A 27,869-nucleotide genomic window follows, 5' to 3' on the forward strand; every position below is an offset into this window, starting at 1 on the left:
TGCATCGCTCTTGCATCACGCAGGGTAATGCAAGGGCAATGCAACACTAAAGTCAGATTTAAAAAGCAACGCAAGCCCACCTTAGGTAGCCCTGTGGTGCTTGGCAAATCTGGAGTAACGCAGGGCAGCGTGAGGTGCTGTGTTGCGTTACTCTACACTGGTAAGACATCCCATGGGTGGAGTGTGGGTGTTCCCATGCATTCGCCCATGGATTTTGGAGCGTTCTTAGATTTACCATGTGTGGTAGACCTGGGAATGCGTCAAAATGCTACACCTTCCCAGAGGAGGCATAACGAGGAGGAATATCTTTATTTCTCCTTGTTTTTTTCCTCTTTCTACATGTGCTGCATTCTGTACATGTAGAAATGCCTCGAAGGATTATTTTTGTGCAGGAAGGTGTCCCTTCCTGAACCAAAACATCCTGCCTGCAATGCAGGCCCCCTCGCCGATGACGCAAGGGTGCCGGCATTGGCGCTAGGCATCCAAAAGTGTGCCAGTCTAAGGAGAGGTAAGAAATGCGTCATATAATGTTAAATCAGGTACATTCCTGCCCTCTCCATTTCACACAGCGCACCACTGCAGGGTGTCTTGCCATGTTAGTTGCGTAAAAGTTTGATAAACTTGGGCCTTGGTCACCTGCCAGCAATGATGCAAAAACGGCCCTGTAACAAAAACGGACGAAAAACGGCCCTGTCACAGAGCACGGTCGCACCTCTCCCCCCTCCCATCTCCTCCCGGAGCGGGGGGAGGGGGGCCGGCCGAGCACTTTGCCAGGGCCGGTTCTGGTTCCCAGTCCGGCCCTGGTCTCACCACCCCTCTGCGCTTTACCCTCCCAAAGCTGTGCTCTCCATCAGAGCAAAGAGCCAGTGCCACTCTGACCGGCTCTTCGTAGACCTTGCTAGAGCACCTTGGAGCTTCTTTATGACATTGTAAGAGTTGGAAAATTAAAGCTTTATAGAGACAAATGCTGTGTTGTAGCAGTGAATAATAACATTTAGAATACAGCGCTCATTACAACAGGCTGCTAGTGAGAAACGTAAATAACAATTATTACAAAGCCACAAGAAACAAGTTGCACATGAAACCTGATCAATGTGTAATTGATAACATGGGAAATATTAAGGCACATTCATAAAAAATAATTTGTTTCCAAAGTCAGATCAAGAAATTCTATCTTCCAATTTCAGATCAATACCTATGTCACAACATTCCAAGAGGCCAATTGCATCACACTTAAGGTACATACATATATCATTGAAAAGGGCACCAACATAGTAATGGTATGCAATAGTACCATATCCAAATCACAAACTTCTTTTCCAGTATTTATTACTTTGGCACCATATTAAAAACAGGCATAAGCAAGCTTCAAATAGATTGAAATGCAATGCATACCACATGATTTATTTCAAATAAATGAATATATTCATTTATTAAAAAAATATGTACTTGAAAGTATGTATTATTACAACGTAAATATTTTGCCAGTATACATTATTACAACGTAAATATTTTAAGTATGCATTATTACAACGTAAATATGTTGTCAGTGTATATTTAATTTTTTGAATGCATTTGCAGTTGGAAAGAAAGACATTTTACACTTGAAGAGGAAGTACCGCTGGACCTCGAGCCAAGTGACTCGGCAACAGAGCACTCTTAACATATGAAGCTGATGAAAGATAATAAGATAATTAAAATTCACAGAAGTATTTTATCCTCATGCTCAGGTATCATTTATGCCACACAATGACTTTCTGCATAATGTGGAACTGTGATAAATTGTTAATATTTAGGCTAACAAATTCGCAGCCAAGGAGAACTGACTTGATTTATTCACGTTTCTGACTCAAATTAAAGTATAAAGTGAATGTCCTTGTCGGATTATCGGATTTAGGTGAACTCTGGTAAATCATAGAGGGCAGGAAAAATTGCAGCTTTAACGATATAGCAATAACTTTAACATTTGCTGCTTAAAAACCTTGCAGATTCCTTTTCTGTTCTCATTAAGTCCCATTTACAACATGCATGTCCATGAAAAGTGCAATCAATTTAAAGAGAACTGTTCAGGGCGAAAACAATTAATAGTGCAATGTATTACCTCGGCTAGTAAATCTCACCGCTGTTCCATATTAAGCAATATTCATGCCAGCCGTGCTTTGAAATGAACTGGTGTTTCAGTTCAGTAGAGCACAATCCACGAACAGATTGACTGTCACATGGTTCATGAAATAAGCTATCGCTCTATGCAAAGTTTCTAGCAAGCATTAATTGAAAAGGGGTACACCTTGGATTTAGGGTACTCCAGTCAATTTCCATGAGGGCCGGGTCTCTAGGAAGCCATCACCATAAAACTGCCATTATCACAATGTTCGTGTGACCTGATCAACTACCACATGCAATACCTATTAGCAAATTTTTATCTCAAAATTGGCTTGAATGTAGTTATTAACACTTTACACTAGGTTTGCTTCACAAAAGTGACACTAAACCAAAGCACAGTGTTGTGGTGGCATTTACTTTCCAGTGCGAATCATCTTTGTGTTACTTTCCATTTAGGGGGTGTACCATTTATTTTTTATTTATTTGAAGAGTTTTATATAGCGCTGGCTAGACCCAGAGGTGTCAGAGCACTTTACATGAGGACCAGTGAGTTACAAGATACAATTTACATATGTTACAAGACAATAGTCAAACATAGAATACAAAAGCTACATTACATTATTTCGATAGAGGGAGAAGGAGGAAGAAGACATAGCAGGGAGAAGAGGAGAAACTGTGCCAAATTTCCGGCCGGGTAGGTGATAGCCGAGGGGGGAACCAGGGCCGATATCCTCTATAGCTGTCTAGGCAGCTCCACTGGGCATCAGCCAAATTGCTCGGACTTCGCTGTCAGGATAATGATCAGGGTTAGTCTGACAATGTCGTATTCAAAACGAGGGAGTTGTGTTGCGTTCTAATCTAGGACCCTGATCGATACTGTGACCTTATGCCCCTATACGGATATAATCCCCCTATGCCCCTATATTGGCATAACCGATCAAATGCAATATTCAGAAACTCGTCTCTGGCCTCACACGAACAGAGCCACATTTCAGAATGGCTTCCTCTGCCACTTCCTTTGCAGCTAATTAGTGCAATGACATAGCAGAAGTTACTATCTAAGATTCCTAGATTAACACTCCGAGTTCTTCAACAAGATAAAAACTCAGCAACCTGGGAAAGCCCCGCTTGGTATGTTTTGATTAGTAATAGAACTCTAATGAGCACTGATAGACGATCACTTCCTAGTGACATCTTTATTGACGTCTTATGTCCAAAAACTTACGTCAAACAAGGCACCTTTCAGGTATAAATATTACCAACGTTGCCTTAAGCAAACGCTGAAGCTGTCTCGCTGAAGTTGCTGCTGTTATGCTGATGATAGCATCGCTGCTATAACTACTGCTATCGCTGCTAACGAGCGAACGATGGTGTGGTGAACTTAGGAGCTGAACAGCCATCCCCTGCAAGAGCCCAGCAGATGCAAGCTGCCCCTCCTCTTCTCGACGCGCTGAGAGAGACGCTGTCTTTTCTCTTGCTGAGAAATCCAGCTCCGGCGTTTCCAGCCTACTTTTGCGAGTGACTGGGATATCGAGTTCCCTGAAGGAGATACCAGACCTCCATCATTCTATTCCAGAGGTATGGTGTTGACTAAACCCTTAGAGAGAATTCTTGAAGCAAACCTTGGCAAAACCAACTTAACTAAATCTACTTACTTACTCCCCTCCCAAGTATTAGGCTTAGGTCAGGTACACTGGGGTAGGCGTAGTTAGAAGCACCACTTCAGTAATTTAGCCTAATGTATATATGAATGTATATATGTTTTATTCATTTTAAACCATTGTATGGCTAAGAAACCATATCAATGCTTTTACAGTATTATTTCGCAATACTCATCTTACTGTACGTACTTTTTATAATAACAAGTCTTGCAATTGTGGCAATTCATTTCTCTTGTATGAGAAGAAAGACTGTTCAATAAATGTTACCTTTTATTGAAAACGCCCGTCTCTCTATTCTCTGCATATTGTGAAAGTAATCTGCACAACAACTGACTGAGTAAAATAACTGTCTATTGTTTCACACAACTCTAGAGATTGACTCTTATCTGAGGAGCAAAGTTGTCATGTTGCACAGTTGTTGGAAAACTGAATCCCTTCTTGTCTGTGCCAGGGAAGCTGATCACTTCCTATTCAGATAAGAAAGTTTCCAGTGACCTCTGAGCTAGTTGGTAAGAAACCCAATTAAGTTTAGCATAGTCAGTGGAGGCCTAGAAGATCCGCACTTCTACGTCGATACTACTGTTTATGTTATTCCAATGCGCAGGGCCTATTGGGAAAATAGCAACTACACTACATGGTGCCCAAACTTTTGGTAAGGCGATAAACTAACGCGAGACGTTAGAGTAACTCAGTCGTGCATATTTCACACAGACCCCTTTCTCCCGTAAATACTCCAATAGACTTCTGGAGTGGGTGAAAGGTTAAAATCCGCCCGAACTCAGTAGGAAGAGATTCCTATGTAAAGCTCTGGTTTATTCAACGTTGAAGGATACAGTGTTCCAAAATATTGTGCACCTAATCTTTATCTCCTTGGAGACCTACTCTGCAAAACCTGCATTTATAAAATGTCAGTGTTAAACAAGGGAGCTGATGCCGCAGCAGATGCGACTAAGCAGGGTCCCGACGGGACTACTGAACCGGGTGCGATAATCATCCCGGCACATTTAAGAAAATCTGTAACGTTAAAACTTATAGAAAATGGAATGACCACACAAGGTGGCACAGTCGTCTTCGTGATAGAGGCGCACGAATATCGGCAGACAGAGGTATTCTACTCATGGATAAAATTTCCAGCGGCAAACGCCGCAACACACGAGTTCCACTACTATACAGTAGAGGATCCACCAAGAACATTTACTTTGGTTTAAAGGCGCCCTAAAACATAATGATCATATTACCAGGCCCGGTCCACTAGGTAGACCAGGAGCAACGTGGCCGGTTCTAGCCAGATACACACCACATCCGGACATTGAGAACATGTCAAAAGAAGAACTCTTAGTTAACATAAGAGAATTAACAAAAGCATATAGAAAGTTAGTAACATTATTTATTAAAAATGATTCAAACACTCCAAAAAGAGCTGGGATGGAAATAAACAACCCACTCCCAAGGAAAAAGTTTTCCAGTCCAGAGGAAGGTCTCCTCGACGGAGGGAAAGAACTCCGACTCGAGAACACCAGCCTACCCAGAGGGAGCCCTCTGAGAAAAGATATAACCTTAGAAATAGGGATAATTTGAAAAAACCTGATAGATATTAAAGTATTGATACACGTCCCTCTCGATCTTTTTCGCAGAAATCAGAAAGAAGAGGACGGTCAGACCCAGGAGAGCACACCAAGTCCAAAGACAAGGAACCTGCTCAGAGTAAAAAATCTCAGTTTCCAAAAAAGAAGGTAGCCAGTATTAGAGTAATCAACCATGCCGAGATTACTGAGGACACTGTTGAAAAACGGGGAGTGGGCACAGACAATGTTAGACAGTGCAGCAGAAATCACTATAGCCCGCAAGATCTTGATGAGTCATCTGGAGACAGTGGACACGAATGAATACATTCAGGTTGAAACTGCCGACACCAGACTTAGCGAGCCCCATAAGATATACGAAATAACATTGCGTATAGAGGGTGATAAGACTAGGAAAATAAGGGGTCTATTTTGGGATAAACTCTGAAAAGGCTATGATATTCTGTTAGCTGAAAAAGATTGACCACCAGAGTTTGTCAGGGAGTGCCCTCGTGGTGAAGAAATGATTATGCCTGCCTTCTCGAATCACATTCTGATTCACAAAAAATATACTTATGCAAGGAAATGGGCAGTAGCCCAGGCACCGGCATTATATAAAAATCATGTAGGATGGGATGAGGACTCACCTCCTCACAAAATCCAGTTAAAAAGTGAACCAACTGCACAAAGGCAGTATCCCATTAAGCAAGAAGCTAAAAAACAGGTCAGGGAGATCTTAGATCAACTTGAATACCAGGGGGTGATTGAAACATGCACCTCTCAAATGAACAATCCTTTGTTTCCTGTCTCCAAGCCAGACAATTCATATCGTCTAGTTTTGGACTACAGACACCTTAATGCATGTTGCAAAACTTTTGCAATACAAAATTCGCATAGTGCTGCACTAATGAACAACATAGTTAGGAAAAAATATAAAACGACATTAGACATATCTAATGGTTTCTTTTGTCAAAACATTGCACCAGAAAGCAGGTATTTGACCGCTTTCTCATTAATGGGGTCTCATAAAAATTTCTGTAGGCTCCCACAGGGGTTCAAGAACAGCCCAGGACTATTCTCAGCTAGAGTAACAGAGTTACTACAAATATATGATGATGAGGCATTATCTTACGTAGATGATATCTATCTCACAGACGACAACTTGGATACTCATTTGAAAAGAGTGAACACCATAATACTTGGATTCGCAGCTGAGGGTTACAAATTCAACTTTAAAAAGTCTCGAATTGCCCATCTGACAGTATTATTTTTAGGATACGAATTATCAAGTGAAGGAAAAAGCCTAGCGGACAACTTCTTAGAGAAGTGCGCAGTACTCCAAAAACGCTGAAGAATTTACAATCAATTCTAGGCTTCCTGAATTTCGGTAGAACTTACATTCTAAATTACGCAGAGAGGGTTAAACCTCTCTACGAACTAATTAAACCTGATTTTAAACAAATCACCTGGACTCAAAAACACACAGAAATTTTGAGATCACTGCAAACAGACATGTTAGCAAAAACAAAATTAGATACACGTGACAACACACGCGATCTTGTAATCCGAGTCATCCCAGGAAGATGCAGATTCACGTACCTGACCTCTAATGAGGGAGAAAAGGTACGAATTTCAATTAAATCTCACTTGTACACAAAAGCAGAAAAAACATTCAGTCACACAGAAAATACTGTGAAAGCAGTGCAAATTGCAGAACTAGCACACGGCAAACGGATTAATTTCCTCACAGCCCAGTAAACCTGCCTACAGTGTCACTGGATCCGAAATGGATACAGTATGTAGATTCTCTAGGAGCGGAAGATGTGAAATACTATTTCGCCCCGCAATTCGAAGAACTGAATGATTTAGAATGTGAAGCGGCAGAGCTACTTCTTATACACGAGTAAGTGCCCTTGACTGTTTTGATACGAACCGTCTCTCCCGTAGCGCGGAGTTGCAGCCAGACGCCTCAGTTAATTTACACCTCTTCTGTTTTCAGCGGGTTGCGGTTGAATGGTCCCCGCTCGCTGGCTTGAATTCGGTTCATTGACCAGACGCCCCCAGTATTCCTTTTCAAACACAGGTAGGAGCCAATCTTTGTAGCCTTGTGCTAAGGGATTGTTTTTCCACGTTTATGACTTAGCGTTTTATTTGCTCACGGGCTTTCTCTCGTCGTTACCCACTACAGCCAACAACACCGGCGCCAAAACATGTGAGCCGCCCTCCCACCTGAGTGTGCACCGCGTTGCAGGCATCGCGCCTTCAGTCTATTACTTTGTGAAGCACAGGTATGATTTGCACTAACACAGGCCATGTGTCACTACACACTGCACGCCGTTTGCTTGACATTATGGTTATTGACCGCGCTGTGCACTTCCTTTTGTTTCTTTCAGACCTTCATTTCGAACTGCGGTACACCTACACTACGGCAACCTCCGTGCCCACTGTGCAGGTAATAACTGCCCCCCACTGCTTTGAGTCAGATAGGTCCATGCAGTGTTACGTTGTATATATCTGACACCATTCCTTAATTCCCTTGCAGATTAAACCTTTCCCAGTCCCTGTCCTGAGGAGAACCTATAACATCCAAGGTTCGAAGCGCGTTGACATCCCCAACCTGTGGCAAGACCAAAGGGTGCAGCTAGGGTGTAAATTATACCACTCCATTGGGCTCTAGCAGTGTAATCCTACAAAGTATTCGACCACAGGTTTTGTGAGACAGGCAGGCACCCTTTTCCACCTCAGTTCCGCCTGTCTCTTGGTTTTTAGTTCTAAGGACTGGATTTCCTGTTTTTCTTTTTCCATGCACGAACAATGCAACTGTTTTTAATAGCATTTTGTACTTTGCAATTATTTGGAATAGTATGTGTTCTATTGTCTTTGGTGTGATAATATGTGTTTTGTTTGATTCTTCGCCTTAAGTGTTTGTACATTTGTAAATTTGTATATTTGTAGATATGGTACACACGATTGCATGTTGCTGAACTAACTGTACTGACAGTCTTCCGTTTTTGTCTGTTGTTTTTGAAATTTATGAAATCTAAGTTTAAATGAAAATAAATTCTCTTGGAATATAATTCCATTGGTCACGTAGTACATATTGGCCGCGTGGTTCCAGAATTTTCTGTTAATCATCCTGACCAGCCAACCTTTTCTGTTTTTTCACTTGTTGAGATCCGGGCTGGTCAGATGTAGGATCCAAAACCTTCACTGTTTCAGTACAATTAGGCTGGACGCTGCAAAATCTTCGTTCAGGCTATGTGCCTTGGCGTTTAATCAACACAACGTCATTATTTTCCATCTTTAACCTTACTGATAAACAAATGAGCTTGGCACAGAAAGAAGACTATACAATCCTGAGCATCGAAAAACTTGAGAGATTACCTTTGACAATGTCAGAAAGTCCTGTCATTGAATGGATAATACACGGGATTATCACAATTCCGATAACAACTTTCCGATTTAAAAAGTGCCTTGAAGACATACCTACTGGCCAGTATGAACGATTAGGTAAAGGATATGTTAAGTCAGCATGGAAATTACCATACACACATTCATGCTATAGTAACAGCGACAAAAATGTATTTCTTAGTGGTGAAAATTGTAAACGTTCACTAAGCGGTATACTTTTGTGCCAGGGTATTAATATACACGGAGCCTGTGAAGGTAGTTCTAACAACCTTTCATGCCACCAGCTTGTCACACCTGCAACGCAGATAGAGCCTTTCTTTATGCAACTCGCGAATGGGAGTTACATTCTAAGAACGGATCACAGATGTTGTCGCCTTTTGCCAGGGAAAGCATATCTCGTAAGCGTAACTTCCATGGTCAAATGCTGTATGCAAGCATTGTTCCCGAGCGGCCCTGGAGACATAGAGACTCCCATCTGGCCTCGTCTGCATTTCTCTTCTATACGAATTGATACTTTAAGCAAAATGAAGTCTGTGCTTTTGCAGACAACAGTGCCCATCACGTCATCAAAAGAGATGTATGATCTCCTAGTTGCAAGGACAGCTACGGAGGTTCATGACCTTTTATCAACAAATTGCCCCGTGCATTTCGTAGAAATGTTGAGCCAACTCCTTAACATGTCTAGTGCCACAGGCATCCCAGGCATATTTAAGACGATTTTTACGGGACTGCTAACACCATTTCAAGCAATTCTGGGAATCGTTCCTAATTTTGTACATTCAGTCTTTGGCGGCATACCCCTATTTTTGGGACTTGTAGCAGGGATTTTATTTTTGACCCTCCTGCTCCGATATGGCAAGCCACAGCTCAGACATGACTCCTATGGGAATGGAAGAAACAATCCTAGCAATGCTCTACCGGGACAGAATAACTAGAGTCCTTGGATTGGCCAGGCTGCGAGATCTAAACATGACCTGGTTCCTTTCATTCAGACCTATATGGCAAAACTGCATCGTACCTGTACTTCGATGTATGCTATGCGGAGATGAGTGCGTGTTGGACACCTGCCTTGCACTTCCATCAGCAGTACCAATGGATATCGATACTTTGCTCAGTCCGATAACAGCTCACGCATTGTGTTGTCCGCAGCGGCTACCAATCCTGATGACGGCATTCGTTGAGACTCCTGAACTACGACTAGGTGGTAACAGTGGAGCAAGTGACAAAAGCAACATCACCCAAGTACGACCTTCTGTGAACATTGCTGATCCAGCCTTTGATGACAGCAATCATTCTCACACCTGCCTAGTTACAGCACTATCGAATTTGGTTGAACTGTCACCTGATTTTGTAGACCAATTCTTTGAGAGCCTGTCTGATATGATGTTCTCACCCGAACAGAAACAATAACTTTAGAGAAGCATTCCGACACACAGCGTTCCCATGAACTCTGAATTCGGCCTTCAGTTTTGAACAACAAAAACTGCTAAAAGCGTTGGAACTCTATTTTCCCCGTTCAAGCAATAATTCTTTTGAATTGAACACTTTTTAATATTCACCTTTTTTCTGGCACGAAAAGTTCTTTGCTTAAAGTAGAAGTATTCATAGAGAACAGAAGCTTTTACTTCTATTTTTATATACATCTAGAGACATAATAACTTTACACCAGCCTCTAGCACATTTTACTGCAATGCATTTATATGTGATGAAATTATCTCGCCCTTCTTTTCTGTATTCAGAGATATTTCATGTGTAATTCTTTTTGAAAAATCGTTCATTGATTTCATATGCTATAATTATTGAATGATTTCTATGCTTCAAAAACGTACAGTACCTACATTCTCACGTATTACAAATACACCTATTTCAAATGCATATATGTATTTTGTGGTGGGCAATGTTACACATGCATCTTATTGCTCTAGTTTTAGTAATTTGATGGACATGAATTCGTGGAGTGGGTGTTGCGTCCTAATCTAGGACCCTGATCGATACTGTGACCTTATGCCCCTATACGGATATAATCCCCTTTTGCCCCTATATTGGCATAACCGATCAAATGCAATATTCATAAACTCGTCTCTGGCCTCACACGAACAGAGCCACATTTCAGAATCGCTTCCTCTGCCACTTCCTTTGCAGCTAATTAGTGCAATGACATATCAGAAGTTACTATCTAAGATTCCTAGATTAACACTCCGAGTTCTTCAACAAGATAAAAACTCAGCAACCTGGGAAAGCCCCGCTTGCTATGTTTTGAATAGTAATAGAACTCTAATGAGCACTGATTGACGATCACTTCCTAGTGACATCTTTATTGACGTCTTATGTCCAAAAACTTACGTCAAACAAGGCACCTTTCAGGTATAAATATTACCAACGTTCCCTTAAGCAAACGCTGAAGCTGTCTCGCTGAAGTTGCTGCTGTTATGCTAAAGATAGCATCGCTGCTATCACTACTGCTATCGCTGCTAACGAGCGAACAATGGTGTGGTGAACTTAGGAGCTGAACAGCCGTCCCCTGCAAGAGCCCAGCAGATGCAAGTTGCCCACGGACGCTGCCCCTCCTCTTCCTCGACGCGCTGAGAGAGACGCTGTCTTTTCTCTTGCTGAGAAATCCAGCTCCGGCGTTTCCAGCCTACTTTTGCGAGTGACTGGGATATCGAGTTCCCTGAAGGAGATACCAGACCTCCATCATTCTATTCCAGAGGTATGGTGTTGATTAAACCCTTAGAGAGAATTCTTGAAGCAAACCTTGGCAAAACCAACTTAACTAAAGCTACTTACTTACTCCCCTCCCAAGTATTAGGCTTAGGTCAGGTACACTGGGGTAGGTGTAGTTAGAAGCACCAGTTGAGTAATTTACCCTAATGTATATATGAATGTCTATATGTTTTATTCATTTTAAACCATTGTATAGCTAAGAAACCATATCAATGCTTTTACAGTATTATTTCGCAATACTCATCTTACTGTACATACTTTTTATAATAACAAGTCTTGCAATTGTGGCAATTCATTTCTCTTGTATGAGAAGAAAGACTGTTCAATAAATGTTACCTTTTATTGAAAACGCCCGTCTCTCTATTCTCTGCATATTGTGAAAGTAATCTGCACAACAACTGACTGAGTAAAATAACTGTCTATTGTTTCACACGACTCTAGAGATTGACTCTTATCTGAGGAGCAAAGTTGTCATGTTGCACGGTTGTTGGAAAACTGAATCCCTTCTTGTCTGTGCCAGGGAAGCTGATCACTTCCTATTCAGAGAAGAAAGTTTCCAGTGACCTCTGAGCTAGTTGGTAACAAACCCAATTAAGTTTAGCATAGTCAGTGGAGGCCTGGAAGATCCGCACTTCTACGTCGATACTACTGTTTATGTTATTCCAATGCGCAGGGCCTATTGGGAAAATAGGAACTACACTACAGTTGGAGAGAAGGAAACCGCAGTCAAGTACAAACCCAGGTGAGAAAGGGGTTATTGTTTCGGTTTTATCATGGTGCAATCTGCAGGAAGCTCGAAGTCTGGGAGAGGCAGCCGCCAGTAAACCACAGCAGTTTGGTGTAGCGCAGAACACAGCAATCTCTGGAGCTCTGGACCGTCGGCCAGCCACCCAGGGGGAGTCGCTGTGATCAACTCCGGCAATTGATGTATGTCCAATGGGCCGAGCTGCAGTTGGGATCAGGCTCGGCGGCGGTCGTGGGAGGCGGTAGCACTTCGGCACTTGCACCGCCAGTTCAACGTCATCTCAGACAGCAAATGGGACTGTCGGAAGTGCCCCCCAGTACAAGATTTGTCAAACTTGGCTTTTGCGCTGCACTTTATAGCACATATACAAAGGAGGACAAGTACAAAAGCATAGTTTTGTTCTTAAAAGGTTCCCTGATTCAATGGTTGAGGTATGGTAAAGGTTGCATTGGTGCAGAGCAGTCTATACTACACGAACCCTGTGGGAAAGTATAACAGTGCCTTATCTTAGTAACAAGGGAGCGAGCCTTTAATGGCCGGTAGAGTCCACTACAGAGGGCTCCAAGGCTATTAGAACCTTCTTCCCATAGAGGGCAGAGTGTTCTAATTTGTAAAACAAAGGCCTTGGAGAGCCAGAGGTGATTGAAATATAAGCATGTGCGGGAAATCCGTTCCGCTTAATCAGCCCCCCCAAAAATGTGAGTTTTGTCGAGGCTGGGCAGGTGTGCGTTCTCCCTATATCTATCGTCGGTAGTTACCTATGAAGCTTGATGGAGGCCTTTGCATTATTGACTTTCACGAGCTCAATCCCTGTACAGTTCCTGTGACCACGAGCTTCTCTGATCCGTGCCTGTCCTTTTATGCACACGAGAGGCATGTGTACTCGAGGGACCCCGGTGCTCTTCGGTGTGATGGCAAAGTTAATCAGCCCCCCTAAAAATGTGAGCTTTGCCTCGCTCTCACCCACATCCAGAGCAACAGTATGTGCAGACTTCGCAGTCAGCAGCACCTCTACAGCACTTGTCACCCTCACAAGGCCCCTGGAGACTTCACTGCTGCTGTGTGCCAGTCCCTCCTGCATGTTTACACATCGCCTGCAAAGCAGGGAAGTGGCAGTGGCCAGGCGGTTGACTGCCCTTGTATGTCGTTCTGCCCGCTGCCTTTACTTCCGCCTTGCTGCCCTGTCCTGGCCAAGCTTGATGCACAAGAGCAGTACAGACTGGGACATGTCCTGTATACCCGCAGCCATTTCTCTCATACCCGCAGCCATCTCTCGACTCCCCTCCGCTATTCAGCTAATGCCCTTTTCAATGTTTGTCATGTTCTTCTTCAGGATCCTCATCTTGCGATGCACTGACTGGATGGCCTTCCCCTGCATGCACTGTACTTTCACCATGCTACTCTCAAGTCCACAGAAGACACCCACAACATGTTGCAATTCACTACTTTCTCTGGCTCAGTGGCGTCTGACACCTGTGCGGGCCCCCTTGGCGCAGGACTGCTGATTGCCAGTGCTGTCCTCACCAGCCACGGTTGATGTTTCACCCCCACCGTGTCTCCTGCTGATGACTCCATTTCTATTAGTGTGGCAACTACATACCTCTTGCTTTTTTGGACTGCAGGTATTGTGAAAGCCAGTGATGCAAGCAGTTCAGGTGAGGACAGGAGTAGAGGGGAGCCAAAACGCTCTGGGGAGGCCTGCAGCTGTGGTGTCGCTGGAAGGTCTTGGGGGGCTGGCTGTGCTGGTGGTGCAGCAGTTTTCTGGGTGGAATTCCCTGCACTTGTACTCGCCTCCTGTGTGTCTTCCCTTTGTGGTGCACTGCCTTCCTTCTCCTTGGCACGCCTGCGAGATGTCTCGCCTGTGGACAAAAATTCGTACATTAGCTCTGTGGTCCTGCAGCCCTGCTAATACAATTAAATTCTGATTTCTGAAACACTGTTGCTATTGCCTCAGCTTGCTTATCACTGATGTGTGTTGCATGCCTTGTTCTTTGGTGTGCTGTCTGACATGGTAGACGTTTCATTGACTACTCTCCCATAATGCATTGCTAGTGTATGTTGCTACCTGTACTGGAGTGGGGTTAACACTACCACATAGGGGAAGGGGAATGGGAAGGGGAAAGGGAAAGGGAAGGGGATGGGATGGGGGTGATTGCTGTGCATGCTTCTTACCTTTTCTGGTGGCAGCTCAGGCTGAGCTGTCTGCAGCTCCCACTGGAGTCCACTGATGATGAGGAAGAACAGCTATTGCCATATGTTCAAAATGACGTATTGGGCGCATCAGAGGGTAGAAAGTGTCATGCTACCACAGCTGATAATGATTTTTCTGAGTAAGTGAACTATGGAGAAGCTATTATTAAATCAAACTCAAAGGTATGTTTGCAGGAAACAGAAAACAACCTTTATTTCTATGTTTTGCTAGGAAAGTAAGCATAGTAAATGACATTATATCGTGTCACAATACGTTTTGAAATATAGTTTGTGATATGTGTAGTGACATACAGGAAATCAAAAAAACATGAGGCTATCAAGATATGATTTGCTTGTGTTACAAACAGAAGTGCTGGCACACAACCACTGTTACTGGTGGAGTTTACACCTCACACGGGTGCCGACCCTGTACACACCTGCCTTGTCACTGCTTGGTACACCCAGGCATAGAACCATTACAACGGGAGCAGAACTTGTGCCTTAGCATGCGGCCGGGCTGCATGCACTGAGTGATCTGTATGGAGATGGTATCTTGTTAACTTATGAGGAACTATCAAGCGGCACCGGTATATCCCTTTTTTATTTGTAATTTTACTGTATAATTTGCTGATGGTCATACTGATGCGTGCATTGGGGGGAATTGACAAGTGATCATCAATCCCATCTAGTGGTACAATACTTACAAGTCAAGAGAACAGGTTGCCAAATAGTACACTGGCTAACAGCATCATTACTGATGCACAAAACACAACCGCTCATGTCATTGCGTACCAAGTGGGTAGTACATCGAGGTAAGCCCTGGGCAGAGAAGAAATGGGCATCAATATTAGCAGGGCCCACATATATCAAACGCAATGATAAATTCCAACTTATACAGTTCTACAACATACACAGGGCAAATGTAACACCTGCTAAAATAAACCGATATTTCCACCAAACAAATGCTGCCCGCGCTTGCAGTGAAAGGGTTGGAGCAGAACTCCTTTACATGTTATGGCACTTCCCTGCACTACATGCATATTAGCAAGATGTCACATCATGCTTGCCACCGGCACAGACTGCCAGGAGCCAGACACATGTGAGGATTGCCTGCTATGGTGGTATCTTAGGCCTAAAATGCATAGCGTTACCTCCTGATTCATCAATCTAGGACTTATATCTGCGAAGCGAATAATACTCTAGTGTGGAAGAACCCAACCCCCCTCCCCCATACCTAAGGCCTGGAAGCAGTCGCTCCTGGTGTGGGCCAAAGCAGAAAGCCCAGCATTGCATAGAGAGGACACATTAGGGTTACGGAAATACACAGTGGTGCAAAATTAGGATGCCACACTTGTAGAACTTCAACTCACAACGCAAATCCCTGTAGAGGAAACACATACTTTAGGCTAAGGACATATGTAACAATCGGTAGGGGAAGACAGGGATCAATTGTGATCCAGTAGGGCTTTGATTACCATTCAGAGAGAGAAGAATGGAAGGTACGGCCACAGTCGTAGCCCCAAATATGAAGACAGAAAAAATAGATGACTGGGCTGTTCCTATTGGAAGTAAGGAAGAAAAGGTCACTAGGGTATAAGGGCTAGTGCTCAATGGAGGACCATCCCTGGGTATCCAATTTGTTGGATATAATGGCCTCACACACCCTTGGGAGTGTCATGCTTGATCATCAGCAATGCTCCTCGTTGGGCAGGCGGTGCAATGCCCAACGGGCTCACCTCGAAGAGGGGCTCTTTATCAGAGATCTTTTATCCAACTGCCTCTGGGTGAAGTGGGGGTGAGGGGCCAGGACAGAGTAGATAGTGTGGGTGAGGATAAAATGTGACACAAGGTACTGGAAAACAATTTTATTCTGGTGGTCCTCTGCCACAAGTAAAATCAAGGATAGCCGGTGCTCGTGGGAACTGTGGTTTCCCCGAGTGAACCTGGGCTAAAGTGCAAATGGTGTGGTCAACATGTTTCTCGCTTCTAGTACATTGACTGCAATTCTTCAGGACCTAATAAAAAACTACAATCTACAAAACATGACCTAATGATTAGTATCAGTTCCAATACAGCACATAAGTTGTACTACCTGTATGACACTGCTCTTGCCTAGAAATGGGAGATAAAGGAGAACATTACCACAGGTAAGTAACAACATGTGACCCTGTAGTGATCGTGAACACACTGTGAAAAAGTGACATACTAGTGAAGATAGTGACTAGTATGTGGTTAAAAACAAGTTAAAAACTGGTAGCAGCAGTATCCATTTGAATATAATCGCAGACCTATGGGATCGGTAGTACTGTTACTCACCTAAAGGTTAGAGTTATGGGGTGTCAACAGTACCCGGTGGTTCTGACATCAAGGGAGAAGCCATAGAGGTTAGGGCTGAGGAGGGAAGGAAACATATGCACACAATCTGCTAAACATGGGTACATTGGGAGCAGGTGGTGTGTTAGCACATATGAGTTGAGTGTGGTGAAGCAGCAGCAATTGTGCAGCCAAGATCTACAAACAAAATAATGGTCAGTGAGGGGGAGGGAGAGAACTGAGGGCAAGTCACTATAACAAATGCAAACTTAGCCCATTACAATGTTGTAGATGTGTTCCATTTGTTACTGTTAAGAATCTAATGTTTGTATTAAATCAAACTGCAGATGATGAAGCACACATTATGAGTGGTTGAAATGCGGGGTGGTCCTGGGCACCAACCGGACAACAGCCTTCAAAGACACTGGCTATATCCAATATGAGTAATCAGTCATTTTAGTTTTTTCTTATTTTCATGAAGGAAATGGATAGATATTTGTACCATAAACGATGAATGCTAATAATCAGCATTGTAATGTGAGCTGTCAATGTATGAAAATAAGCTAAAATGCGACTAAAGAGATTTTTTTTTAACTAAAAAAAGAAGAAGTGCTGCACCCACATTTGTATGGCCATGTCTGAACTGGGGTGGCTGAGTGAGCTAAAGAATGGTGATGGATTAAACTCAGATCAGTTGACTGGGGGTGAGTGTTTGATTTGCTCAAACGCTCCGTCCATCATTCCCTTTTGTATCGCTTTGTTCGCCCTAAGTTGTCAGGGTATGCTCAGACGTGAGTCCCTTGCTCACTTTGCCACTGGATTCAAGATAGCCTGGCTGATGAAGATTATGAATCCGAAACCGGTCCCAGGATGCTTTTTTCTGGTCCAGGGAAGACATGGCTTGGCAGTTCGGACTTGACTGTTCCCATGAGGCACAGGGACAGACTGATTTGCATATGGCCATGTCTGAACTGGGGTGGCTGAGTGAGCTAAAGAATGGTGATGGATTAAACTCAGATCAGTTGACTGGGGGTGAGTGTTTGATTTGCTCAAATGCTCCGTCCATCATCCCCTTTTGTTTCGCTTTGTACGCCCTAAGTTGGCAGGGTATGCTCAGACGTGAGTCCCTTGCTCACTTGGCCACTGGATTCAAGATAGCCTGGCTGATGAGGATTATGAATCCGAAACCGGTCCCAGGATGCTTTTTTCTGGTCCAGGGAAGACATGGCTTGGCAGTTCGGGCTGGACTGTTCCCATGAGGCATCGGGTCAAACTGATTTGCATATGGCCATGTCTAACTGGGGTGGCTGAGTGAGCTAAAGAATGGTGATGGATTAAACCCAGATCAGTTGACTGGGGGTGAGTGTTTGATTTGATCAAATGCTCCGTCGATCGTCCCCTTTTTTTTTCACCCGCATTTACATATCCAGCACTGCAACACTTGGTTTCCCGCACACTCATGGTGTCACTGACAGAAATGGTACTGACATTAGTGTGGTCCTCCCTCTAAGGACATACTACCGGACTGGAACCTGCTATCTAAGTGGTTATCTCTCTACATCTTTAGTTATCTGCATGCGTCCACCAGCCACAGCACCACTGAAGAGCCACCTTTCTATTGGGAGGTTAACAGTACGTCTTGACAACACAGATATCCAAATTGCAAGTCTGTTAACTGATCTTGCTAATCCGCCAATGTGGGCAGACTGTTGACGTTCCCTATGCCTATGTTGTACATGGTTTGTATTTTTATCTTTTTGTAGCATCAGCGAGATTGTCAATCTTTGCATTTATGTTCTGTAGATCATCATAAAGCATTGTTGCAATGTTTTCTAACCGTCTGGTGATACTTTTTTCAATATTTGTGAGTTTTTTTTAACCAGCTTTATTATTCTTTGTTGCAGGTGCTGAACTTTAAGCATCATGCCACCAAGCCACAAAACACTGGCTCATTTTGTGAGATCTCACCAATTTCACTGTTTGTACGGGATGGAGTATTGGCCACATGGGACACAATATCTATATCTTGGAGAAGTGTGGCTCACTGGTTAGAGCAGGCAGACCCTGAAGCAGAGGTCAGACCCGGGACTAGGGTTAAATTCCCAACGTGGCAGGGTCTTGAGCTCAAATGTCCACGGACTCGATAATTCTCGCTTCGATGCCTGACCTAATCATGGGTTCACACTCTGCAACTCTGGGCATTAAGCTTGCTTAATCTCCACAACGGCCCCCCGCGGCGGGATGCCTGGCTTTCACCTTGGGGATGCCCTGTAGGGGCTATCTCACAGGGAAAAGCCAGAACGGGTTCCCAAGGCAAGCGCTTAGAGACCCCTGGGTGATAAGCGCTATATAAATCCAATATACAATACAATACAATACAATCTTTCCCATGGTTTTCTTGGCCTGACTACAGGATTCTGGCTCACATTATATGTGCTTCCTGCACCTTCTATATTTGCTGGCTGTAGGGTTACTTGCACTGTGGGACTCAACGGTTGCCACTGTGGGCTTGTGATGTGGCTCTCGTCATCCAGTGCCTCGTCAAGTTGAATTTGTGAATCCTCAAGCCCCTCGATTTCAGAAATGTCACCCCCATGGGGATGGATAGCTATTTGAAAATGCAATCATTATTTTCTGTACTATGGCTAAATATTTTGAGATCATTTTGTTGTGTTGAAAAATCACATCAGGCTATAGTGAATGTACTATATATTTATTTATTTATTTATAAAGCGCAACATTCATCCGAATGGATATCACAGCGCTAATGGAAAGCTCTTTTGAGTGAGAATATTCGGTGGGAGGAGAGTTTGGTATATACTACATCTCCATTGATGCAATGCAAATGTACAAGATGTAGGAGAGTAGGATCTGCATACTATGGTTACCCTCACTTTTTGCTGATCTTTCACTGTTTTTCTACTTTAGTCTGGCTGGGGCCCTGCTAACCAGGACCCCAGCCTATCTGCTTCCTCTTTAAATTGATTGCATGTACATTAGGTACACTCCAGATTGGTTACTGGGTTACCCTTGTGAGTCTCTAGTATATGGTATCTTAGGTACTAAGGGCATAGGTACCCAAGAGGCCTACCAGGGGCTGAAGCATCTATTATGACACCCCTTGGAAGCCTTCCAAAATGGCACCACAGGTCTGCTACTGCAGCCTTGGTAAGGTGGTGAATGCATCAATTACTAAGATATAGGCTACCAATATCTACTTTTAATCAATGAAACATATATACCTATAAGTCATCCCTATGGCAGGCCTTATGAATCCTGAAGGCAGAGTGCTTGGTTTTGTGTGAGAGGGTGCCCATGCATGAGCAGGACCCCTCTGCAGCTTTCAAGATCTATTCTCTGTAGCTGTTCTGTGATGCAGCCAGACCATATACTCTTAAGTGCATTATAACCTCGCGGTAAATGCTAACTTTGGAATGGCTGCATGTAAACATGTCGTGTTTGCTGTCAACCATTTTGTAATCCTACCCCCTCTCTCCCACCAGTTCTGGCGGCGGGGGTAGAATTCCACCCTTCTAGAGGGAGAAGACATTTGCACACTTACCTAACCAGTAATAGTTTAAAAAGTGCCCCAGCATCACAAAATGGATGCTACAGCCACAGACACAAGTCTGACCACCTGCTGCTGGACGAAACACCAGCAGGGGAGGCCTGTACAATAGGTTTTCTGTCACAGGGAGGTGTAACCACCTCTCCAGACAGGTGTTAGTGTATTTGGGGTGGGTGGGTGCATTCAGTGAATGCTTTTCAGATGGTGCTGGAGCACACTTGGTGTCCCTGTGCATATCCCAGTTCAAATTGGTTGCAGGGGCATTCAGCCCATGCTCTGACATGGAACTGGAGTATGGGAAGGGGTGTAACCACCCCCTCCCTGGATCCACCCACAGGTGGGTCGCTAGAGTAAATCCAACCCCTAAACTTAGTATAAGCATAGGAACTCAGTCCTTGGGAGTTTAGATTACCCTGGACGAAACTCTGCAACATATATCCTGGAACTTTGACATTCTATTTTGACTAGAAGATGGAAGAATCTCCCTTGGGGTCAAAGAGTGACGCCCCTGTTCAAACCAGCACCAAAGAAGCATCTTGCCGGTCTGCATTTCAAGGCTCCCGCTTGATCTGTGACACAGGACATAAACTTCAAGACATCTCCGAGGCCGACACGAGATCCCAGCAAAGCTGAGACCCGCAGCCATCACGAGAGATGTGCACATTTGCAAGTTTATTGACTTCCCGAGCTTTCCCGAAATTGTGCATTGGGCTACCCGTAGTCCAATCCCTAAGCACCATTTGCACTGAAGATTGTGGGCCTACATTCCACAAGTGTTTCGTGGGCCCGCTTCTAGCATTCCCGCTTGAGGCTCCTTTGCAATTCCTGGTCCGTCGACTGGTGGGTCCGCGCAAAGGTAACTCTTCTGTTTCTTGGGTTTTCCTGGTTGCTCCAGATGTGCCCTGGCTCCCTGCCAAAGGATGAGTCCCTCAGACCTTGCTGGTCTGCACTGAAGCCAATCTCTGCTTTCTGAATGTTTTGCTGTTGCGAAGCCTTGTTGGGTGCCATCCAGAATCTGACACAGCAGCACTCAACATCCTTTGTGAGACAGCTCAAATCCAGCTCCTGGTTTTTGTCAACACCTCCTGGTCTTCGTGGCTGAAGAGCCAAGCTTCACCTTCTTCACCTGAAATCACCCGACATTGGTCGGCATAATCTCATCCCCTTCCTGGTCACTGGTTAGTGACCCAGACTCTAACCCCTCTGCTTTCAGGTTCTTCTTGACTCCGATCCAGACTTGGATCCATTCGGACACTTTCCACTTGGTCGCCTGCAGCACTTTTCTGCACCTCGCCATTGAAAACGACAGCAAAACCCGACATCAAAAGACACTTATGCACCCGGCTTCCTGGGTGAGGTAACTCGAGTACTCCAGTGCTCCCGTGGGTATTGACTCTAGATTTGCCTAGTTCTAAAGGGGTTTGCTCCAAGTCCTCTTCCAAGTGTCCTTCCTTTGTGATTTTCCAACCGCGACTTTCCCCATAGAAGTAAATAAATGTAGTGCTTTTATATAGTGCACGAATCACCCCCGAAGGGGTCTCAAGGCGCTGTGCACATACCGCAGTAGAACCCTTCCTGGCCTTTCCCTGTGAGGTGCCCACTCCTGGGCACCCCCAAGGTGAATCTAGGCATCCTAGCGCTGTTGGGGAGATTAAGCAAGCTATTGCCCAGAGTTGCAGAGTGGGACCCATGATTAGAATAGGCACAGAGGAGAGAATTATCGGGTCCGGGGAAATTGAGCCCAAGACCCGCCGAGGCGGGAATTGAACCCTGGTCCGGGCCAGACCTCTGCATCTGGGTCTGCTGCTCTAACCATTGAGCCACACTTCTCCACTAATAGTGATTCACGTCTGTGTTTAGACACTGCACACATCCCACGTGGGTCCCCTGTGTCACTACCATGGGTGGTTCCTGGTGGCCCTAGCGGCTCTACAGGCTCGAGGCCTTGTATCTATGTCAGTCATGGTTCTTATACCACTTTCTTAGTATATGGTTTGTGAGGCCCCTAGGGCTAAACATATACTGTGCTAATTTACTGTGTGCTAAATATGTTTTACTGATATACTTTTGCCTCTAGCCTCATGAAGAGACTAGAGGGATGTGTTTAGAATAAATGCATATATTTTATATATATACCTGGTGTGGTTCTCCTTTCAAGTGGTCATTCACAAGATTATAGACTGGTAAAACAAGCTGCTTTACATTCCTTCAAGACTTAGCCTGAAGTCTGCTCTCCACAGCTACCACTAGGATAGCATTCTCTATAGGTTGTCTTTAAACCTACCGTCAATCGGTGTTGTTTGGACTGATGCAAGGTGCCCACTAGAAGTGGACAGTATATGCCAGGCCAACTTCTCACACAAGAATTATTTAGCGTTACTGCAATTTATGTGTGGGCCATTTTTTATATGTATTTTTTGGAGGATATACACACATTTACACAATCCTATGTAATATTTAATATGTTAAGGGAAAGCCTAATAAGTATTTGGCATAGTTCTTAGAGTCTTGTAGATCAGTTACCTTGAGAGATACCCGGAATATCTGATGTGTCAATTGTACTGAAGCCTTTCACTCACTCTGGTAACAAAGTTGTCTCCATAAGTTCAATCAATCAATCAATCAATCATTTGTAAAGCGCGCTACTCACCTGTGAGGGTCTCAAGGCACGGGGGTCCCGGGGCCCGGTGGAGCAGCTACTGATCAAACAGCCTGGTCTTGAGGAGTCTCCTAAAGGTCAGCAGGTCCTGGGTCTGTTGCAAGTGGATGGGGAGGGTGTTCCATGTTTCGGGGCGAGGTGGGAGAAGGATCTGCCACCGGTGGTTGTTCGGTGGATGGGTGGAACGGTGGCGATGGCGAGGTCGGAGGAGCGGAGCGGAGCTGGTGATGGGGGTGTAGAAGGTGAGTCGCTTGTTGAGGTATGCTGCTCCAGCGTCGTGGAGTGCTTTGTGAGCATGGGTGAGGAGCTTTAAGGTGATCCTCTTGTTGATGGGAAGCCAGTGCAGGTCCTTCAGGTGGGCGGTGATGTGGCTGTGGCGAAGGATGTCGAGGATGAGGCATTTGGAGGTGTTTTGTATGCGTTGGAGTGGCGGTTTTACCGTTTGGGTGGAGGAGCGTTGTCCCACTAATGATTTTTGGCCAATTTACAAGAGTTAGTTGTAGAGTTGAACTTGTCGATCATACTGCACGCACCTTCAATCAATTATATTATAAAGCGCTCCGTCGCGCTGCAGAGTCACGTCATAACATCACTTGACCAGGCCTGCACTCACTGTCTGACTATGACTATGACTACTATGTTACTACTACGGCTGGGCCTGGCCTGGCACAGTGTGCACTGCGCATGTGGGGTTTGTCCGGCTACCCTTTCTGCAACTAGCAACCCTATGTGATTGTAAATGCAAGCATGGGTGAGTACGGGATTTCCACACCTCCACGGACCCCAATGGTTCAGAAATGAGCAGCTTTTTTTTCGTGCTCAATCCAATCCTGACGCTGCTCTCTTCGGAGAGCCACTCTCCTCTGAAGAGAGCAGCGTCATGATTGGCTCTGCAGCATGTAGTGCGGTTGGCAGTCTAGTTTGTCTTGACTTGCACCGGGGGGGTGGGAGCATCTAACATGGGGCAATGTCCAATCACTGTAATGGCTTAGTGTTAAGCCATTATATGATTGGACATTGCTGCCTGCTGGGCCAGTCACCTCCTCTCTGCACGAGATGAGAGCACGTGCAGACAGTTGACTAGCGTGAGTGACAGAGATTGTTCGAAAAGACTGTGTATGTGTTACTGTCACTCTGTCGACCACACACATAACCACAACGACTAACGACGCGTAGAAGAGTGACTGTTAGCACAACAAGGTGTGTAAACTTCTCTGTTATATGCTGTGTGTAGCCCCGCGAGCCACGTGAGCGTGCTGACTTTGGCTGGTGACGCCAGTGGGCTTTCATCTCATCTACGTCATCCCTGAGAGCAGGTTGGACATATACAGGCCTTTACTGGGTCCAATCCTTGGCCAGTACTGCTGCAGGGAATGAGTGATGTGACAGGAGCAGGTCCCCTCACACCTCTGTGTTTAGCACCTGCAAATGCCACTGACACACCCCTTAACATGGAATGCATGCATGTTCAAATGCCCTTCATGCGTCTTGTGTGTGCAAGCTTTCCAATCCTTTCCTAATTGTTGCATGAGCAGCCCACTTTGATGCATGTTAACATGGCTCTTGTTTTTGCACTGAATCGATCTAAGCGCTTTCTCTATTTATTCAGTACAAATGTCCCCGGCCCAGAGTTCAGGTTTCTATTAATGTGGGTTTGTCAGTTCCAATTATTTTTCAGCATAACAAAGCTTCTATGCGCTGAATGGTGGTGTGCTTTCTGTTGCTCGTGTGGCAATAGTTGACGAAGGATATTTAACTTTTCTTGAATATTTCACGGTGGCTAGAGCCTACCTAGGGCAGTATTTAGGGTAGTATTGGGTCTGTCCAGAGGCGGGCGGGGGGATGTTTACAAGCAGAGGACACTCAGGTGTCTGAAGATTATTAGGAATTATAACAGAAGGGGGGAGAGAGAGAGTCAGTGGATTCAGTCTCCCTGAATGTATACATAAACAAAGTGGAATCCACTCAAGGTGGTGATGGTCCCTCAAATGATAGGGAAACACACAGTGTTGTTTAAATGCCCCTCACACACCAACAGGCCCCTTGGTGTCATGCTTCATCATCGGGGCCTTCGCACCCCTCTACGGGATGCGGCGTGCTACGACTCGCGGATACGCAGGAGCACTTTGAAGTGAACTATGTGTGGGGGTGTGTGTTTAGGATCAAAATGTGAGTGAGGTGAGGTGAAAAAAGTGAAAGGTTTAAAAAATACCTGGCACGTGGGAGGAAAAAATGCTTTATTTAAATCCCCGGCTGGTATTATTAAAAGAAGTGCAGGGCGTGGTTAGATAGATACGAGTTAGGGTATCCAGAACCACTAGTAAAGTGTCAACATGTTTCGGAGGTCACAGCCTCCTTCTTCAGGACAAGGGTTATGCACTTACCCTCCCCTTACTCACATGCAAAATGTTAAAGTGTATTAAAAAATTAACAAAATTACCACAATGTGTAATATTCCTAACAATGTTTTATAGTGTTAGTGAATGCGGTTGCGCCCAGTTGGCGAAAGAACTTTGAGTTCTAAAATGTAAGACCTCATGAGCCTAAACGTATATTGGGGTTCCTTCCTTCCTGATCTGAAAGGACGGTTACTGCATAGGTCATTCGCCTGCCTTCCCTCAACGCGGCTCCGACTTTGAGTTCTTTCGCCAACTGGGCGCAACCGCATTCACTAACACTATAAAACATTGTTAGGAATATTACACATTGTGGTAATTTTGTTAATTTTTTAATACACTTTAACATTTTGCATGTGAGTAAGGGGAGGGTAAGTGCATAACCCTTGTCCTGAAGAAGGAGGCTGTGACCTCCGAAACATGTTGACACTTTACTAGTGGTTCTGGATACCCTAACTCGTATCTATCTAACCACGCCCTGCACTTCTTTTAATAATACCAGCCGGGGATTTAAATAAAGCATTTTTTCCTCCCACGTGCCAGGTATTTTTTAAACCTTTCACTTTTTTCACCTCACCTCACTCACATTTTGATCCTAAACACACAACCCCACACATAGTTCACTTCAAAGTGCTCCTGCGTATCCGCGAGTCGTAGCACGCCGCATCCCGTAGAGGGGTGCGAAGGCCCCGATGATGAAGCATGACACCAAGGGGCCTGTTGGTGTGTGAGGGGCATTTAAACAACACTGTGTGTTTCCCTATCATTTGAGGGACCATCACCACCTTGAGTGGATTCCACTTTGTTTATGAAGATTATTAGGAGCATGAGATATTCGGTGATACTTTATGTGGTAATGTAATGATCCAACCATTCGTGTTATTTTCTTATTATGAACTGTCCCTTAAGGAGAGAGGATTTTATTTCCAATGCACAAGTGCAGTTTTTCTAAATCATCTCTTGCTGGCGTGGTAACCACATATGTAAAAGGGACTGGAACTGCACATTTCCTGTAATAGGGTCACTCACTGTCCCCAGTTCACGTGAACTGACTTGTGCCTCATGACGTCACAGTAGTGAAAGGCGCACTGAAGCCAGGTCTTCTCCATTCACTGCGAAGATAGAACCAGTATATAACGTGTGTCGTGCACTAGCAGCACTAAGAAGAAGATATGGGATGAGACATGAATGACTAATATAGCCATAAAACTTTATTATTAATTTTAATGGGCTACATATATCTTGCTCAAATATTCTATAATAGAATAAAATTTGATATGAAAAGACCTACTGGAAGTTTCTCGGTTACAACTGACAGTCTTCGTTTATATAAGCAAAGAACATGGTTGGGACTAGATATTCTGTTACGTCACCTCAGGAGCTGACCGAGACTGACTGTTTTCCTTTTCCAACTCTTCTTCTTAATTTAATTAAATGGCAGGTCAGAAACACGCAATACCCCCCTGCTGCCAGTCATGTATTGTGTTCTGTACTGGCTTTTGAAATGTTCACAAATGCTGTTACTAAGCCCATAAGTGGTGCAGAAAGGAAGCCTTAAATTAGCTTTGGGTGCTCAGGTTATGTGATCCGATCCCAGGTCACTAATCGTGAGGACGCCTCCTTGGCAGTTATCGTCGAGTGGACTTGGCTGTGAAATACACATTGCATGCAATGTTTACTTGCCACACTTTGAATGCTGCACGATGAGCTTTTTTAAAAAATGTTTTGTACTGTTTGTTTGTTATTAAAATACATCTGTGAGGTACTCAGCAATGCATTGTGTTTCAAAGTCTGTTATGAAGCTCTGTGGTTATGATGAAGATGAATAAGCAGCTACCTATGTTATATGACACCACTTTATTAATGTAATAACTGCACTTTCACAATTGCTTTATTAACCTTCCTGCTTTCACAAATTTGCTTGAAAATGCACCATTTGTCCACACTTTTTTCAAAATGTTCGCGGGGGGAATTCCGTCTCGCTGGCTACGCTCCCTCGCTATGGTGCAGTGTCATTATCTTTTTACGCCACACCACTTTCAAATGTCACCAGCCGCCACTGGTTGGAGTCTCTTATAGAGTTTGGCCATGGTTCCCACATAGAGGGCGTTGCCATAGTCCAGCCTGCTGATGACAATGGCATAGGTGACAATCCTTCTGGTTTGGGGTGGGGATCCATCTGTAGATCATGCAAAGCATAATGGAGGGTGTTGAAGCAGGAGGAGGAGAAACATTGACTTGTTGGGTCATTGACAGAGAAGAGTCCAGGATGAACCCCAGGTTGCGTGCGTGGTTAGTGGGTGACAGTGCAGTTCTCAGCGAGGATGGCTACCAGAGTCGTCCCAGGCGGGGGGAGCCGAGGATGAGGGCCTCTGTATTGTCTGAGTTCAGTTTCAGGTGACTGCTCTTCATCCATTCGGCAACAGCCTTCACCCCTGCATGGAAGTTGGTTTTAGCAATGGCTGGGTCTTTGGTGAGTAAGAGGATTAGCTGGGTTTTGTCGGTGTATATGACTATGTTGATGTCGTGTGACTGGA

Source organism: Lissotriton vulgaris, chromosome 3_1 (genome assembly GCF_964263255.1).
Source record: "Lissotriton vulgaris chromosome 3_1, aLisVul1.2, whole genome shotgun sequence".
NCBI lineage: Eukaryota > Metazoa > Chordata > Amphibia > Caudata > Salamandridae > Lissotriton > Lissotriton vulgaris.